Genomic DNA, 19,045 nt, shown 5'->3' on the forward strand with positions numbered 1-19,045 from the left:
TGTGGCATTCATGAGCTGATGGTGGTTCTGGCACTGCATTCATGAGCTGATGGTGGTTCTGGCACTGCATTCATGAGCTGATGGTGGTTCTGGCACTGCATTCATGAGCTGATGGTGGTTCTGGCACTGCATTCATGAGCTGATGGTGGTTCTGGCACTGCATTCATGAGCTGATGGTGGTTCTGGCGCTCCATTCATGTGCTGATGATGGCTTTGGTATTGTATTCATGAGCTGATGGTGGCTCTGGTATTGCACTCATGTGCTGATAATGGTTCTAGTGCTGCATTCATGTGCTGCTGGTGGTTCTGGCACTGCATTTATGAGCTGATGGTGGTTCTAGCACTGCATTCATGAGCTGATGCTGGCTCGGATACTGCATTCATGTGCTGATGCTGGCTCGGATACTGCATTCATGTGCTGATGCTGGCTCGGATACTGCATTCATGAGCTGATGGTGACTCTGGATTGCACTTATGTGCTGATGATGGTTCTGGTGCTGCACTCGTGCTTGTGGTAATTCTGGAGCTTTATTCATCTGCTGCTGGTGGTTTTGAAGCTGTATTCATCTGCTGCTGGTGGTTTTGAAGCTGTATTCATGTGCTGATGGTGGTTCTGACACTGCATTCATGAGCTGATGCTGGCTCTGGTGCTGTATTCATGTGCTTTTGAACACCTGGATGACTGCATGCGCATGGTTCTCTCCTAGTTACAACCCATATTTTGAAAGACTGGCAGAAAACATGCAATGTCAGATTTCACACTGAATTATGAAGTTGCACATTTTCAAGCTTCACTGCAAGTTGAAGTTCTACACATTCGTTTCCAGTTTTCTACTGCTAAACTGGCTTTATCTGCGTCTTCATCTCTACAATGTGGCTCTCAAGGTAAAAAAGGTTGTGGACCCCATTCTACAATAAAAGACTGTGAAACATCATCAGGCTGGATAAGAATAGGTGCTGAGGAAAACCAATAAGGTTCAATCCACAGAAGAAACAGGGACCAGGTTCAATCTCCAGAAGAGACAAGGGGGCGTCCCTCCACCTGGAGACAGACAGGTACAATCTACAGAGGAGACAAGGGGGCCGTCCCTCCACCTGGAGACAGACAGGTACAATCTCCAGAAGAGACAAGGGGGCCGTCCCTCCACCTGGAGACAGACAGGTACAATCTACAGAGGAGACAAGGGGGCCGTCCCTCCACCTGGAGACAGACAGGTACAATCTACAGAGGAGACAAGGGGGCCGTCCCTCCACCTGGAGACAGACAGGTACAATCTACAGACGAGACAAGGGGGCCATCCCTCCACCTGGAGACAGACAGGTTCAATCTCCAGAAGAGACAAGGGGGCCGTCCCTCCACCTGGAGACAGACAGGTTCAATCTCCAGAAGAGACAAGGGGGCGTCCCTCCACCTGGAGACAGACAGGTACAATCTACAGAGGAGACAAGGGGGCCGTCCCTCCACCTGGAGACAGACAGGTACAATCTCTAGAAGAGACAAGGGGGCCGTCCCTCCACCTGGAGACAGACAGGTACAATCTACAGAGGAGACAAGGGGGCCGTCCCTCCACCTGGAGACAGACAGGTACAATCTACAGAGGAGACAAGGGGGCCGTCCCTCCACCTGGAGACAGACAGGTACAATCTACAGAGGAGACAAGGGGGCCATCCATCCACCTGGAGACAGACAGGTACAATCTCCAGAGGAGACAAGGGGGCCGTCCCTCCACCTGGGGACAGACAGGTACAATCTACAGAAGAGACAAGGGGGCCGTCCCTCCACCTGGAGACAGACAGGTACAATCTACAGAGGAGACAAGGGGGCCGTTCCTCCACCTGGAGACAGACAGGTACAATCTACAGAAGAGACAAGGGGGCCGTCCCTCCACCTGGAGACAGACAGGTACAATCTACAGAAGAGACAAGGGGGCCGTCCCTCCACCTGGAGACAGACAGGTACAATCTACAGAAGAGACAAGGGGGCCGTCCCTCCACCTGGAGACAGACAGGTACAATCTACAGAGGAGACAAGGGGGCCGTCCCTCCACCTGGGGACAGACAGGTACAATCTAAAGAAGAGACAAGGGGGCCGTCCCTCCACCTGGAGACAGACAGGTACAATCTACAGAAGAGACAAGGGGGCCGTCCCTCCACCTGGAGACAGACAGGTACAATCTACAGAAGAGACAAGGGGGCCGTCCCTCCACCTGGAGACAGACAGGTACAATCTACAGAAGAGACAAGGGGGCCGTCCCTCCACCTGGAGACAGACAGGTACAATCTACAGAGGAGACAAGGGGGCCGTCCCTCCACCTGGAGACAGACAGGTACAATCTACAGAGGAGACAAGGGGGCCGTCCCTCCACCTGGAGACAGACAGGTACAATCTACAGAGGAGACAAGGGGGCCATCCATCCACCTGGAGACAGACAGGTACAATCTACAGAAGAGACAAGGGGGCCGTCCCTCCACCTGGAGACAGACAGGTGCAATCTACAGAGGAGACAAGGGGGCCGTCCCTCCACCTGGAGACAGACAGGTACAATCTACAGAGGAGACAAGGGGGCCAATCTACAGAGGAGACAAGGGGGCCGTCCCTCCACCTGGAGACAGACAGGTGCAATCTACAGAGGAGACAAGGGGGCCGTCCCTCCACCTGGAGACAGACAGGTACAATCTACAGAAGAGACAAGGGGGCCGTCCCTCCACCTGGAGACAGACAGGTACAATCTACAGAGGAGACAAGGGGGCCGTCCCTCCACCTGGAGACAGACAGGTACAATCTACAGAGGAGACAAGGGGGCCGTCCCTCCACCTGGGGACAGACAGGTACAATCTACAGAGGAGACAAGGGGGCCGTCCCTCCACCTGGGGACAGACAGGTACAATCTACAGAGGAGACAAGGGGGCGTCCCTCCACCTGGAGACAGACAGGTACAATCTACAGAGGAGACAAGGGGGCCGTCCCTCCACCTGGGGACAGACAGGTACAATCTACAGAGGAGACAAGGGGGCCGTCCCTCCACCTGGAGACAGACAGGTACAATCTACAGAGGAGACAAGGGGGCCGTCCCTCCACCTGGAGACAGACAGGTACAATCTACAGAGGAGACAAGGGGGCCGTCCCTCCACCTGGGGACAGACAGGTACAATCTACAGAGGAGACAAGGGGGCCGTCCCTCCACCTGGAGACAGACAGGTACAATCTACAGAGGAGACAAGGGGGCCGTCCCTCCACCTGGAGACAGACAGGTACAATCTACAGAGGAGACAAGGGGGCCGTCCCTCCACCTGGAGACAGACAGGTACAATCTACAGAGGAGACAAGGGGGCCATCCCTCCACCTGGAGACAGACAGGTGCAATCTACAGAGGAGACAAGGGGGCCGTCCCTCCACCTGGGGACAGACAGGTACAATCTACAGAAGAAACAAGGGGGCCGTCCCTCCACCTGGGGACAGACAGGTACAATCTACAGAGGAGACAAGGGGGCCGTCCCTCCACCTGGGGACAGACAGGTACAATCTACAGAAGAAACAAGGGGGCCGTCCCTCCACCTGGGGACAGACAGGTACAATCTCCAGAAGAGACAAGGGGACCGTCCCTCCACCTGGAGACAGACAGGTGCAATCTACAGAGGAGACAAGGGGGCCGTCCCTCCACCTGGGGACAGACAGGTACAATCTACAGAAGAGACAAGGGGGCCGTCCCTCCACCTGGAGACAGACAGGTACAATCTACAGAGGAGACAAGGGGGCCGTCCCTCCACCTGGAGACAGGTACAATCTACAGAGGAGACAAGGGGGCCGTCCCTCCACCTGGGGACAGACAGGTACAATCTACAGAGGAGACAAGGGGGCCGTCTCTCCACCTGGAGACAGACAGGTACAATCTACAGAAGAAACAAGGGGGCCGTCCCTCCACCTGGGGACAGACAGGTACAATCTACAGAGGAGACAAGGAGGCCGTCCCTCCACCTGGAGACAGACAGGTACAATCTACAGAGGAGACAAGGGGGCCGTCCCTCCACCTGGGGACAGACAGGTACAATCTACAGAAGAAACAAGGGGGCCGTCCCTCCACCTGGGGACAGACAGGTACAATCTACAGAGGAGACAAGGGGGCCGTCCCTCCACCTGGGGACAGACAGGTACAATCTACAGAGGAGACAAGGGGGCCGTCCCTCCACCTGGAGACAGACAGGTACAATCTACAGAGGAGACAAGGGGGCCGTCCCTCCACCTGGAGACAGACAGGTACAATCTACAGAGGAGACAAGGGGGCCGTCCCTCCACCTGGGGACAGACAGGTACAATCTACAGAAGAAACAAGGGGGCCGTCCCTCCACCTGGAGACAGACAGGTACAATATACAGAAGAGACAAGGGGGGCCGTCCCTCCACCTGGAGACAGACAGGTACAATCTACAGAGGAGACAAGGGGGCCGTCCCTCCACCTGGAGACAGACAGGTACAATATACAGAAGAGACAAGGGGGGCCGTCCCTCCACCTGGGGACAGACAGGTGCAATCTACAGAGGAGACAAGGGGGCCGTCCCTCCACCTGGGGACAGACAGGTACAATCTACAGAAGAGACAAGGGGGCCGTCCCTCCACCTGGAGACAGACAGGTACAATCTACAGAGGAGACAAGGGGGCCGTCCCTCCACCTGGAGACAGGTACAATCTACAGAGGAGACAAGGGGGCCGTCCCTCCACCTGGGGACAGACAGGTACAATCTACAGAGGAGACAAGGGGGCCGTCTCTCCACCTGGAGACAGACAGGTACAATCTACAGAAGAAACAAGGGGGCCGTCCCTCCACCTGGGGACAGACAGGTACAATCTACAGAGGAGACAAGGGGGCCGTCCCTCCACCTGGGGACAGACAGGTACAATCTACAGAAGAAACAAGGGGGCCGTCCCTCCACCTGGGGACAGACAGGTACAATCTACAGAGGAGACAAGGGGGCCGTCCCTCCACCTGGGGACAGACAGGTACAATCTACAGAGGAGACAAGGGGGCCGTCCCTCCACCTGGAGACAGACAGGTACAATCTACAGAGGAGACAAGGGGGCCGTCCCTCCACCTGGAGACAGACAGGTACAATCTACAGAGGAGACAAGGGGGCCGTCCCTCCACCTGGGGACAGACAGGTACAATCTACAGAAGAAACAAGGGGGCCGTCCCTCCACCTGGAGACAGACAGGTACAATATACAGAAGAGACAAGGGGGCCGTCCCTCCACCTGGAGACAGACAGGTACAATATACAGAAGAGACAAGGGGGGCCGTCCCTCCACCTGGGGACAGACAGGTACAATCTACAGAGGAGACAAGGGGGCCGTCCCTCCACCTGGAGACAGACAGGTACAATCTACAGAGGAGACAAGGGGGCCGTCCCTCCACCTGGGGACAGACAGGTACAATCTACAGAAGAGACAAGGGGGCCGTCCCTCCACCTGGAGACAGACAGGTACAATATACAGAAGAGACAAGGGGGGCCGTCCCTCCACCTGGGGACAGACAGGTACAATCTACAGAGGAGACAAGGGGGCCGTCCCTCCACCTGGAGACAGACAGGTACAATCTACAGAGGAGACAAGGGGGCCGTCCCTCCACCTGGAGACAGACAGGTACAATCTACAGAGGAGACAAGGGGGCCGTCCCTCCACCTGGGGACAGACAGGTACAATGTACAGAGGAGACAAGGGGGCCGTCCCTCCACCTGGGGACAGACAGGTACAATGTACAGAGGAGACAAGGGGGCCGTCCCTCCACCTGGGGACAGACAGGTACAATGTACAGAAGAGACAAGGGGGCCGTCCCTCCACCTGGGGACAGACAGGTACAATCTCCAGAGGAGACAAGGGGGCCGTCCCTCCACCTGGAGACAGACAGGTACAATCTACAGAGGAGACAAGGGGGCCGTCCCTCCACCTGGGGACAGACAGGTACAATCTACAGAGGAGACAAGGGGGCCGTCCCTCCACCTGGGGACAGACAGGTACAATCTCCAGAAGAGACAAGGGGGCCGTCCCTCCACCTGGAGACAGACAGGTACAATCTACAGAAGAGACAAGGGGGCCGTCCCTCCACCTGGAGACAGACAGGTACAATGTACAGAGGAGACAAGGGGGCCGTCCCTCCACCTGGGGACAGACAGGTACAATGTACAGAGGAGACAAGGGGGCCGTCCCTCCACCTGGAGACAGACAGGTACAATCTACAGAAGAGACAAGGGGGCCGTCCCTCCACCTGGGGACAGACAGGTACAATGTACAGAGGAGACAAGGGGGCCGTCCCTCCACCTGGGGACAGACAGGTACAATGTACAGAGGAGACAAGGGGGGCCGTCCCTCCACCTGGGGACAGACAGGTACAATGTACAGAGGAGACAAGGGGGCCGTCCCTCCACCTGGAGACAGACAGGTACAATCTACAGAAGAGACAAGGGGGCCGCCCTCCACCTGGAGACAGACAGGTACAATCTACAGAGGAGACAAGGGGGGCCGTCCCTCCACCTGGAGACAGACAGGTACAATCTACAGAAGAAACAAGGGGGCCGTCCCTCCACCTGGAGACAGACAGGTACAATCTACAGAAGAGACAAGGGGGGCCGTCCCTCCACCTGGAGACAGACAGGTACAATCTACAGAAGAGACAAGGGGGCCGCCCCTCCACCTGGAGACAGACAGGTACAATCTACAGAGGAGACAAGGGGGCCGTCCCTCCACCTGGAGACAGACAGGTACAATCTACAGAGGAGACAAGGGGGCCGTCCCTCCACCTGGAGACAGACAGGTACAATCTACAGAGGAGACAAGGGGGCCGTCCCTCCACCTGGAGACAGACAGGTACAATCTACAGAGGAGACAAGGGGGCCGTCCCTCCACCTGGAGACAGACAGGTACAATCTACAGAGGAGACAAGGGGGCCGTCCCTCCACCTGGAGACAGACAGGTACAATCTACAGAAGAGACAAGGGGGCCGTCCCTCCACCTGGAGACAGACAGGTACAATCTACAGAGGAGACAAGGGGGCCGTCCCTCCACCTGGAGACAGACAGGTACAATCTACAGAAGAGACAAGGGGCCGTCCCTCCACCTGGGGACAGACAGGTACAATCTACAGAGGAGACAAGGGGGCCGTCCCTCCACCTGGAGACAGACAGGTACAATCTACAGAGGAGACAAGGGGGCCGTCCCTCCACCTGGAGACAGACAGGTACAATCTACAGAAGAGACAAAGGGGGCCGTCCCTCCACCTGGAGACAGACAGGTACAATCTACAGAGGAGACAAGGGGGCCGTCCCTCCACCTGGAGACAGACAGGTACAATCTACAGAAGAGACAAGGGGGCCGTCCCTCCACCTGGAGACAGACAGGTACAATCTACAGAAGAGACAAGGGGGCCGTCCCTCCACCTGGAGACAGACAGGTACAATCTACAGAAGAGACAAGGGGGCCGTCCCTCCACCTGGGGACAGACAGGTACAATCTACAGAGGAGACAAGGGGGCCGTCCCTCCACCTGGAGACAGACAGGTACAATCTACAGAGGAGAGAAGGGGGCCGTCCCTCCACCTGGAGACAGACAGGTACAATCTACAGAGGAGACAAGGGGGGCCGTCCCTCCACCTGGAGACAGACAGGTACAATCTACAGAGGAGACAAGGGGGCCGTCCCTCCACCTGGAGACAGACAGGTACAATCTACAGAGGAGACAAGGGGGCCGTCCCTCCACCTGGAGACAGACAGGTACAATCTACAGAAGAGACAAGGGGGCCGTCCCTCCACCTGGAGACAGACAGGTACAATCTACAGAGGAGACAAGGGGGCCGTCCCTCCACCTGGAGACAGACAGGTACAATCTACAGAAGAGACAAGGGGGCCGTCCCTCCACCTGGAGACAGACAGGTACAATCTACAGAAGAGACAAGGGGGCCGTCCCTCCACCTTGGAGACAGACAGGTACAATCTACAGAAGAGACAAGGGGGCCGTCCCTCCACCTGGAGACAGACAGGTACAATCTACAGAAGAGACAAGGGGGCCGTCCCTCCACCTGGAGACAGACAGGTACAATCTACAGAGGAGACAAGGGGGCCGTCCCTCCACCTGGAGACAGACAGGTACAATCTACAGAAGAGACAAGGGGGCCGTCCCTCCACCTGGACGACAGGTACAATCTACAGAAGAGACAAGGGGGCCGTCCCTCCACCTGGAGACAGACAGGAACAATCTACAGAGGAGACAAGGGGGCCGTCCCTCCACCTGGAGACAGACAGGTACAATCTACAGAAGAGACAAGGGGGGCCGTCCCTCCACCTGGAGACAGACAGGTACAATCTACAGAGGAGACAAGGGGGCCGTCCCTCCACCTGGAGACAGACAGGTACAATCTACAGAAGAGACAAGGGGGCCGTCCCTCCACCTGGAGACAGGTACAATCTACAGAAGAGACAAGGGGGCCGTCCCTCCACCTGGAGACAGACAGGAACAATCTACAGAGGAGACAAGGGGGCCGTCCCTCCACCTGGAGACAGACAGGTACAATCTACAGAAGAGACAAGGGGGCCGTCAGAAGAGACAAGGGGGCCGTCCCTCCACCTGGAGACAGGTACAATCTACAGAAGAGACAAGGGGGCCGTCCCTCCACCTGGAGACAGACAGGAACAATCTACAGAGGAGACAAGGGGGCCGTCCCTCCACCTGGAGACAGACAGGTACAATCTACAGAGGAGACAAGGGGGCCGTCCCTCCACCTGGAGACAGACAGGTACAATCTACAGAGGAGACAAGGGGGCCGTCCCTCCACCTGGAGACAGACAGGTACAATCTCCAGAGGAGACAAGGGGGCCGTCCCTCCACCTGGAGACAGACAGGTACAATCTCCAGAGGAGACAAGGGGGCCGTCCCTCCACCTGGAGACAGACAGGTACAATCTCCAGAGGAGACAAGGGGGCCGTCCCTCCACCTGGAGACAGACAGGTACAATCTACAGAGGAGACAAGGGGGCCGTCCCTCCACCTGGAGACAGACAGGTACAATCTCCAGAGGAGACAAGGGGGCCGTCCCTCCACCTGGAGACAGACAGGTACAATCTTCAGAGGAGACAAGGGGGCCGTCCCTCCACCTGGAGACAGACAGGTACAATCTCCAGAAGAGACAAGGGGGCCGTCCCTCCACCTGGGGACAGACAGGTACAATCTACAGAAGAGACAAGGGGGGCGTCCCTCCACCTGGAGACAGACAGGTACAATCTACAGAAGAGACAAGGGGGCCGTCCCTCCACCTGGAGACAGACAGGTACAATCTACAGAAGAGACAAGGGGGCCGTCCCTCCACCTGGAGACAGACAGGTACAATCTACAGAAGAGACAAGGGGGCCGTCCCTCCACCTGGAGACAGACAGGTACAATCTACAGAAGAGACAAGGGGGCCGTCCCTCCACCTGGAGACAGACAGGTACAATCTCCAGAGGATACAAGGGGGCCGTCCCTCCACCTGGAGACAGACAGGTACAATCTACAGAAGAGACAAGGGGGCCGTCCCTCCACCTGGAGACAGACAGGTACAATCTACAGAGGAGACAAGGGGGCCGTCCCTCCACCTGGAGACAGACAGGTACAATCTACAGAGGAGACAAGGGGGCCGTCCCTCCACCTGGAGACAGACAGGTACAATCTACAGAGGAGACAAGGGGGCCGTCCCTCCACCTGGAGACAGACAGGTACAATCTCCAGAGGAGACAAGGGGGCCGTCCCTCCACCTGGAGACAGACAGGTACAATCTCCAGAGGAGACAAGGGGGCCGTCCCTCCACCTGGAGACAGACAGGTACAATCTACAGAGGAGACAAGGGGGCCGTCCCTCCACCTGGAGACAGACAGGTACAATCTCCAGAGGAGACAAGGGGGCCGTCCCTCCACCTGGAGACAGACAGGTACAATCTTCAGAGGAGACAAGGGGGCCGTCCCTCCACCTGGAGACAGACAGGTACAATCTCCAGAAGAGACAAGGGGGCCGTCCCTCCACCTGGGGACAGACAGGTACAATCTACAGAAGAGACAAGGGGGGCGTCCCTCCACCTGGAGACAGACAGGTACAATCTACAGAAGAGACAAGGGGGCCGTCCCTCCACCTGGAGACAGACAGGTACAATCTACAGAAGAGACAAGGGGGCCGTCCCTCCACCTGGAGACAGACAGGTACAATCTACAGAAGAGACAAGGGGGCCGTCCCTCCACCTGGAGACAGACAGGTACAATCTACAGAAGAGACAAGGGGGCCGTCCCTCCACCTGGAGACAGACAGGTACAATCTCCAGAGGATACAAGGGGGCCGTCCCTCCACCTGGAGACAGACAGGTACAATCTACAGAAGAGACAAGGGGGCCGTCCCTCCACCTGGAGACAGACAGGTACAATCTACAGAGGAGACAAGGGGGCCGTCCCTCCACCTGGAGACAGACAGGTACAATCTACAGAGGAGACAAGGGGGCCGTCCCTCCACCTGGAGACAGACAGGTACAATCTACAGAGGAGACAAGGGGGCCGTCTCTCCACCTGGAGACAGACAGGTACAATCTACAGAGGAGACAAGGGGGCCGTCCCTCCACCTGGAGACAGACAGGTACAATCTACAGAGGAGACAAGGGGGCCGTCTCTCCACCTGGAGACAGACAGGTACAATCTACAGAGGAGACAAGGGGGCCGTCCCTCCACCTGGAGACAGACAGGTACAATCTACAGAGGAGACAAGGGGGCGGTCCCTCCACCTGGGGACAGACAGGTACAATCTACAGAAGAGACAAGGGGGCCGTCCCTCCAACTGGAGACAGACAGGTACAATCTACAGAGGAGACAAGGGGGCCGTCTCTCCACCTGGAGACAGACAGGTACAATCTACAGAGGAGACAAGGGGGCCGTCCCTCCACCTGGAGACAGACAGGTACAATCTACAGAGGAGACAAGGGGGCCGTCCCTCCACCTGGAGACAGACAGGTACAATCTACAGAGGAGACAAGGGGGCGGTCCCTCCACCTGGGGACAGACAGGTACAATCTACAGAAGAGACAAGGGGGCCGTCCCTCCAACTGGAGACAGACAGGTACAATCTACAGAGGAGACAAGGGGGCCGTCTCTCCACCTGGAGACAGACAGGTACAATCTACAGAGGAGACAAGGGGGCCGTCCCTCCACCTGGAGACAGACAGGTACAATCTACAGAGGAGACAAGGGGGCCGACCCTCCACCTGGGGACAGACAGGTACAATCTACAGAGGAGACAAGGGGGCGGTCCCTCCACCTGGAGACAGACAGGTACAATCTACAGAAGAGACAAGGGGGCCGTCCCTCCACCTGGAGACAGACAGGTACAATCTACAGAAGAGACAAGGGGGCCGTCCCTCCACCTGGAGACAGACAGGTACAATCTACAGAAGAGACAAGGGGGCCGTCCCTCCACCTGGAGACAGACAGGTACAATCTACAGAAGAGACAAGGGGGCCGTCCCTCCACCTGGGGACAGACAGGTACAATCTACAGAGGAGACAAGGGGGCCGTCCCTCCACCTGGAGACAGACAGGTACAATCTACAGAGGAGACAAGGGGGCCGTCCCTCCACCTGGGGACAGACAGGTACAATCTACAGAGGAGACAAGGCGGCCGTCCCTCCACCTGGGGACAGACAGGTACAATCTACAGAGGAGACAAGGGGGCCGTCCCTCCACCTGGAGACAGACAGGAACAATCTACAGAGGAGACAAGGGGGCGTCCCTCCACCTGGAGACAGACAGGAACAATCTACAGAGGAGACAAGGGGGCCGTCCCTCCACCTGGAGACAGACAGGTACAATCTACAGAGGAGACAAGGGGGCCGTCCCTCCACCTGGAGACAGACAGGTACAATCTACAGAAGAGACAAGGGGGCCGTCCCTCCCCCTGGAGACAGACAGGTACAATCTACAGAGGAGACAAGGGGGCCGTCCCTCCACCTGGAGACAGACAGGTACAATCTACAGAGGAGACAAGGGGGCCGTCCCTCCACCTGGAGACAGACAGGTACAATCTACAGAGGAGACAAGGGGGCCGTCCCTCCACCTGGAGACAGACAGGTACAATCTCCAGAAGAGACAAGGGGGCCGTCCCTCCACCTGGAGACAGACAGGTACAATCTACAGAAGAGACAAGGGGGCCGTCCCTCCACCTGGGGACAGACAGGTACAATCTTCAGAGGAGACAAGGGGGCCGTCCCTCCACCTGGAGACAGACAGGTACAATCTACAGAGGAGACAAGGGGGCCGTCCCTCCACCTGGAGACAGACAGGTACAATCTACAGAGGAGACAAGGGGGCCGTCCCTCCACCTGGGGACAGACAGGTACAATCTACAGAGGAGACAAGGGGGCCGTCCCACCACCTGGAGACAGACAGGTACAATCTACAGAGGAGACAAGGGGGCCGTCCCTCCACCTGGAGACAGACAGGTACAATCTACAGAAGAGACAAGGGGGCCGTCCCTCCACCTGGAGACAGACAGGTACAATCTACAGAAGAGACAAGGGGGCCGTCCCTCCACCTGGGGACAGACAGGTACAATCTACAGAGGAGACAAGGGGGCCGTCCCTCCACCTGGAGACAGACAGGTACAATCTACAGAGGAGACAAGGGGGCCGTCCCTCCACCTGGGGACAGACAGGTACAATCTACAGAGGAGACAAGGCGGCCGTCCCTCCACCTGGGGACAGACAGGTACAATCTACAGAGGAGACAAGGGGGCCGTCCCTCCACCTGGAGACAGACAGGAACAATCTACAGAGGAGACAAGGGGGCGTCCCTCCACCTGGAGACAGACAGGAACAATCTACAGAGGAGACAAGGGGGCCGTCCCTCCACCTGGAGACAGACAGGTACAATCTACAGAGGAGACAAGGGGGCCGTCCCTCCACCTGGAGACAGACAGGTACAATCTACAGAAGAGACAAGGGGGCCGTCCCTCCCCCTGGAGACAGACAGGTACAATCTACAGAGGAGACAAGGGGGCCGTCCCTCCACCTGGAGACAGACAGGTACAATCTACAGAGGAGACAAGGGGGCCGTCCCTCCACCTGGAGACAGACAGGTACAATCTACAGAGGAGACAAGGGGGCCGTCCCTCCACCTGGAGACAGACAGGTACAATCTCCAGAAGAGACAAGGGGGCCGTCCCTCCACCTGGAGACAGACAGGTACAATCTACAGAAGAGACAAGGGGGCCGTCCCTCCACCTGGGGACAGACAGGTACAATCTTCAGAGGAGACAAGGGGGCCGTCCCTCCACCTGGAGACAGACAGGTACAATCTACAGAGGAGACAAGGGGGCCGTCCCTCCACCTGGAGACAGACAGGTACAATCTACAGAGGAGACAAGGGGGCCGTCCCTCCACCTGGGGACAGACAGGTACAATCTACAGAGGAGACAAGGGGGCCGTCCCTCCACCTGGGGACAGACAGGTACAATCTACAGAGGAGACAAGGGGGCCGTCCCTCCACCTGGAGACAGACAGGAACAATCTACAGAAGAGACAAGGGGGTCGTCCCTCCACCTGGAGACAGACAGGTACAATCTACAGAGGAGACAAGGGGGCCGTCCCTCCACCTGGGGACAGACAGGTACAATCTACAGAGGAGACAAGGGGGCCGTCCCTCCACCTGGGGACAGAATGTTGGCGATAATATGTAAATAACATCCTTATGGTCACATGACTACAGCAGAGTGCTGACAGTGTGTGCTGTGCGCGCTCCGGGGCTCAGACGTCTGCGGTCACAGAATGCGCGCAAATCACCACAGAACTATAGAGACGACACCGCACTGTGTGACCGGGGGAGCGGCACCTCACCTCATACCGCACCACAGGAGCCGCAACGTGTGAAGATGTTCTCTATACTACGGCTGACACCAGAGACAATGACATACAAAGCTGTAGGACCTTCCATGACGTCACCGTCATGTGACAAGGGCGGAGCTATGCAAAAACAAGGTGTCGAAGGACCTGTGAAGACGTAATAGCATGTGACTTGGAGGGCGGAGCTATATAGTGGAGAGGGGATGATGGACCTGCAACACGTCACTGCCATGTGACAGGGGCGGAGCTCTGCACCAAAGTGGTGTTGAAGGACCTGCGATGACGTCACTGCCATGTGATCGCAGGGGCGGAGCTCTGCTTTAAATTGGTGGTGAAGGACCTGCGATGACGTCACTGCCATGTGACAGGGGCGGAGCTGTGCAGAAAAGTGATAAGGACCTACGATGACGTCACAGTCACGTGACAAGAAAGGCGGAGCTGTGCAGAGCAGTGATATTGAATCGCATTCACACAGGGCATCCATGCTGCGGTTTTGGTGCATTTTTTAGGTCACAATGATGCCCTTATATGCAGCATTTCCTTTCTTCAGCAAAGCCTATGGGATTTCTATGATGTCGCTGTTCACACTGGGCATCTTTTATTGGCTGCGACATGTTTTTGTGTTTTTCCAGGCTTGAGCCCAGTAGATTTACAAAACGCACTGGGCAAAATCAGAAAAAAATGTGTCAAAAACTCCTGTGTACGGCCCCAGCTGGCTGCCGAGCCGCTCGGATCCGTGCTCGTACAGTGGGTGGTGGCTCGAGCTCCTCACGGACCTGGGGTCACGTTGCTCTGCACGGGGGTTGGCGTTACACGTAGGGACTTCGGTGGGGAGGTCCATGGCCGGGGCCGCGGTGGTTTGGTAGGGGTGTAAGTTCGTGACGCCACCCACGGGTTGTGGTGAATGGATGGACACCACCGCTGCCATTGACCAGGCTCCCGGGGACGGTGTTGCGCAGCTTGGTGGTGACCCCCTCCGTGGGTAGGGGGGTTATGGTCCCGGGGGCCCGAGGGAGGTGCTGAGGCAGGGGAATGGATGCGTTCTGGCGCGGTGCGGCGCGGTGCGCGGCCCGAAGGCACTGGTGTACTCACTATGATACAACACACGAGTCTATGGTAAACTAAACGGGATGATGAACGGGGCCCGCAGCCGGCTGCAGCTTCCCCTTAACAGGTTGGTGGTTTCCGCCTTTCTCCTGCACCTCTTTAGTGAAGACGTTATGACTCCTATGCCTAAGCAACGGTAGTCCGCTCCCCGGCTTTGCTGTGTGTCGGGAGAGCCCTGTTTGCCCGCAGACGCTAACCCCTTGGGTCTCTATGCCTTGGCGGTGGCTTTACCCTAATGGTTGGGCTGTTGTCTTCAGGATCTTGGTGCTAAAGTCCAGTCCTCAATCAGTTGATTCGACTTAGCCTAGGTGTTTCTGGGCCTCGTACTGGGTCGGAGTACCCCTCCTGGTGCTCCGGTTTCCAATTGGTTCCCCGGTTCGGTACCGGCGGGCCACCGCCCGTCCCCGGTCCCTACGGTTCCACCGGCTGTAATCCCAGCTCCTGCAGGTGACCACCACCGTCTGTCTCTTTGCCAAAGGTGCCTGGTCTCCAACCCAGACACTTAGTGTAGTCTTTGGCAGGCCTGAGCACAGGTCTCCCCTCGAACTTGACTCTCCTCACTCTCAACTCTAACTCCACTGTTTTCCCGCCTCCGGGCCTATGAACTCCTCGGTGGGCGGAGCCAACTGCCTGGCTCTGCCCCCCTGGTGTGAACATCAAACCCGGAGGGTGGTGACAAAGGTTTGTAGTTTGGTTGCTGTCACCTTTCTAAGGGGAGGGAGTGTGTGTGTGTGCATGGGACTACCTGGGACGACCTGACTAGTCCAGGGCGTCACACATTCGCTTTGCAGGAGATGTGATTATTGTGCATTTTGTGGGGTGAGATACGCTGCATCTTTGTGGTTAGAAAAGATGCCCTGTGTAAACATAGCCTAAAAGGAAAAGAAACCTAATGCCCAATTAGTATCGAGGAGCCATAATCCCGAATGTCGCTGCACTAGAAGGCTTCCTCAGGAGCAGGGATGACGCCACAGATGAGGCTTCCTCAGGGGCAGGGATGATGTCACAGATGAGGCTTCCTCAGGGGCAGGGATGACGCCACAGATGAGGCTTCCTCAGGCGCAGGGATGACGTCACAGATGAGGCTTCCTCAGGGGCAGGGATGACGTCACAGATGAGGCTTCCTCAGGGATGAGGTCACAGATGAGGCTTCCTCAGGCGCAGGGATGACATCACAGATGAGGCTTCCTCAGGGGCAGGGATGATGTCACAGATGAGGCTTCCTCAGGGGCAGGGATGACGCCACAGATGAGGCTTCCTCAGGCGCAGGGATGACGTCACAGATGAGGCTTCCTCAGGCGCAGGGATGACGTCACAGATGAGGCTTCCTCAGGGATGATGTCACAGATGAGGCTTCCTCAGGGGCAGGGATGACGCCACAGATGAGGCTTCCTCAGGGGCAGGGATGATGTCACAGATGAGGCTTCCTCAGGGGCAGGGATGACGCCACAGATGAGGCTTCCTCAGGCGCAGGGATGACGTCACAGATGAGGCTTCCTCAGGGGCAGGGATGATGTCACAGATGAGGCTTCCTCAGGGGCAGGGATGACGTCACAGATGAGGCTTCCTCAGGGATGATGTCACAGATGAGGCTTCCTCAGGGGCAGGGATGACGCCACAGATGAGGCTTCCTCAGGGGCAGGGATGACGCCACAGATGAGGCTTCCTCAGGCGCAGGGATGACATCACAGATGAGGCTTCCTCAGGGGCAGGGATGATGTCACAGATGAGGCTTCCTCAGGGGCAGGGATGACGCCACAGATGAGGCTTCCTCAGGCGCAGGGATGACGTCACAGATGAGGCTTCCTCAGGCGCAGGGATGACGTCACAGATGAGGCTTCCTCAGGGATGATGTCACAGATGAGGCTTCCTCAGGGGCAGGGATGACGCCACAGATGAGGCTTCCTCAGGGGCAGGGATGATGTCACAGATGAGGCTTCCTCAGGGGCAGGGATGACGCCACAGATGAGGCTTCCTCAGGCGCAGGGATGACGTCACAGATGAGGCTTCCTCAGGGGCAGGGATGATGTCACAGATGAGGCTTCCTCAGGGGCAGGGATGACGTCACAGATGAGGCTTCCTCAGGGATGATGTCACAGATGAGGCTTCCTCAGGGGCAGGGATGACGCCACAGATGAGGCTTCCTCAGGGGCAGGGATGACGCCACAGATGAGGCTTCCTCAGGGGCAGGGATGACGGCACAGATGAGGCTTCCTCAGGCGCAGGGATGACGTCACAGATGAGGCTTCCTCAGGGGCAGGGATGATGTCACAGATGAGGCTTCCTCAGGGATGACGTTACAGATGAGGCTTCCTCAGGGGCAGGGATGACGTCACAGATGAAGCTTCCTCAGGGATGACGCCACAGATGAGGCTTCCTCAGGGGGCAGGGATGACGTCACAGATGAGACTTCCTCAGGAGCAGGGATGACGCCACAGATGAGGCTTCCTCAGGGATGACGTCACAGATGACGCTTCCTCAGGGGCAGGGATGACGTCACAGATGACGCTTCATCAGGGATGACTGTGACGACATGGACTCTCATGGGTTAAAGTTTCTTAACATTCAGCCAGACGAATTGTTCTTATGTGTGCTAACTCATGTTTGCTTAGCTATTGTTTCTCCAGACCCTTCCAGTAATCATTGTATTGAAGTTGTGTATTGCTAATGTAATTACCTTAGTAGCCATTGTCTAGTCGGTGACTTCCAGACTACATGTATACCCTCAGTCTTTCTGTGGCCATCATTTGGATGAACATTGTCCATGCAGCTTGAGATTCATCCAATGGGAGAAGCGATCTTGTCCAACCAATTGATGAGGACGCAGTGTGCCCAGAGGGAGGGCTGTGGCTATAAGAGAGGATTTCTTTAAGCCACCAGATTGATGAAGGTGGATGAATGCTGATGGATCCAGTCTAAGCTCTTAGGAGCTGACTAGAGGATCAGGATACCTTGTGGCTTCAATCTAGGGACTCCAGTTCCGGTTGGAGACCATATCCACAGTCTAGGGATTTCGACTCCGGCTGCCAGGATTATATCATCATACCAGAGACTACTTAAGGAGGAAACCCAGGTTGGGACAATCCAGTCACCTGGCTACAGACTTTGCAGACCTCAGCCAGCTATCTAAATCTGGCGTTATTCCAGTCTCGGTGGGTGCCCGCCGAAAGCGGGGTGCTGCTGGATTGGAGAAAATAGCCCTGGAACCTCTGAGGCATGGACATTCTAATCCCTGGTGAGCAGCGGAAGGGTGAGACTCTGTTGCCTGTTACATTTGTGTGTTTTGCTGGTTATGTGCGATGTGCCGTTAATTGTTTGGGGATCCAATAAAGTCTAATTATTGTGGTTCCCTCACCCTGTGTTGTCTGAGTAGTGTTCCGCCCACGGTTAAGGAGGTCTGCGTTCAGTTGGGATGACCCCTGGGCCATGCTGTCTTTCTAAAGGCAGCCGGGCCAGTGGACTAGAGCACCCACTGACCCCCGTGTCTCCACAATTGGTGGCAGCAGTGGGACACTACTCAGCCTGGTTTATCCAGGGGAGCTGCAGAGGACTGGTGTTCGCGGACACCGTCCAGGGCTTTACAACCAGGGAGGCACATAAGCATACCCAGCAGGCATAGGGGAGGCATTCAGGTTTCGGACGCTGCCATGTCCAACCCCACTAGCTCAGCCATGGGACAAGGACCAGAGAGGAGTTACGACCGCAGCAGTAAATGGATGCTACAGGATCTGTGCCAGAGGCGAAAGATTATCTACTGGAACGCTGAGACTCGGTCAGACTTGATCCAGAAATTAGTCCGTTGGGATGCCCAGAATGATACAGAGGACGATGAGGATCCCGCCGATATTGACCCAGAGGATTTAAACTGTGTGTCTCATCTTAGATCCAGTGACAGTCTGGAAACAAACAAAGCCCAAATAGACAGAGTCAAGGAATTGTTGACTGCATTGGGGCCTGAAGCTTCAAGGGAAGAGAGGGCTGGTGGTCTGCAATTCGTGTTTGGAGTTCCAATTTCCTTACCACCAGCCCCTACCTCCAGGATAGACCACCACCAAG

General features: G+C 56.7%; 1 protein-coding gene across 1 annotated transcript in view; it reads right to left on the bottom strand.

Moving 5' to 3' along the window:
• LOC142297119 (uncharacterized) overlaps positions 1-13,989 on the bottom strand; it is a 210,761-nt gene extending 196,772 nt beyond the window's left edge. The window contains exon 1 of the mRNA XM_075341387.1: positions 13,877-13,989. The gene's annotated coding sequence lies outside the window, so the exon portion shown is untranslated. The remainder of the gene's footprint in view (positions 1-13,876) is intronic.
• Positions 13,990-19,045: the final 5,056 nt, after the last annotated feature.

The sequence above is a fragment of the Anomaloglossus baeobatrachus genome, chromosome 3 (genome assembly GCF_048569485.1).
Source record: "Anomaloglossus baeobatrachus isolate aAnoBae1 chromosome 3, aAnoBae1.hap1, whole genome shotgun sequence".
Lineage (NCBI taxonomy): Eukaryota > Metazoa > Chordata > Amphibia > Anura > Aromobatidae > Anomaloglossus > Anomaloglossus baeobatrachus.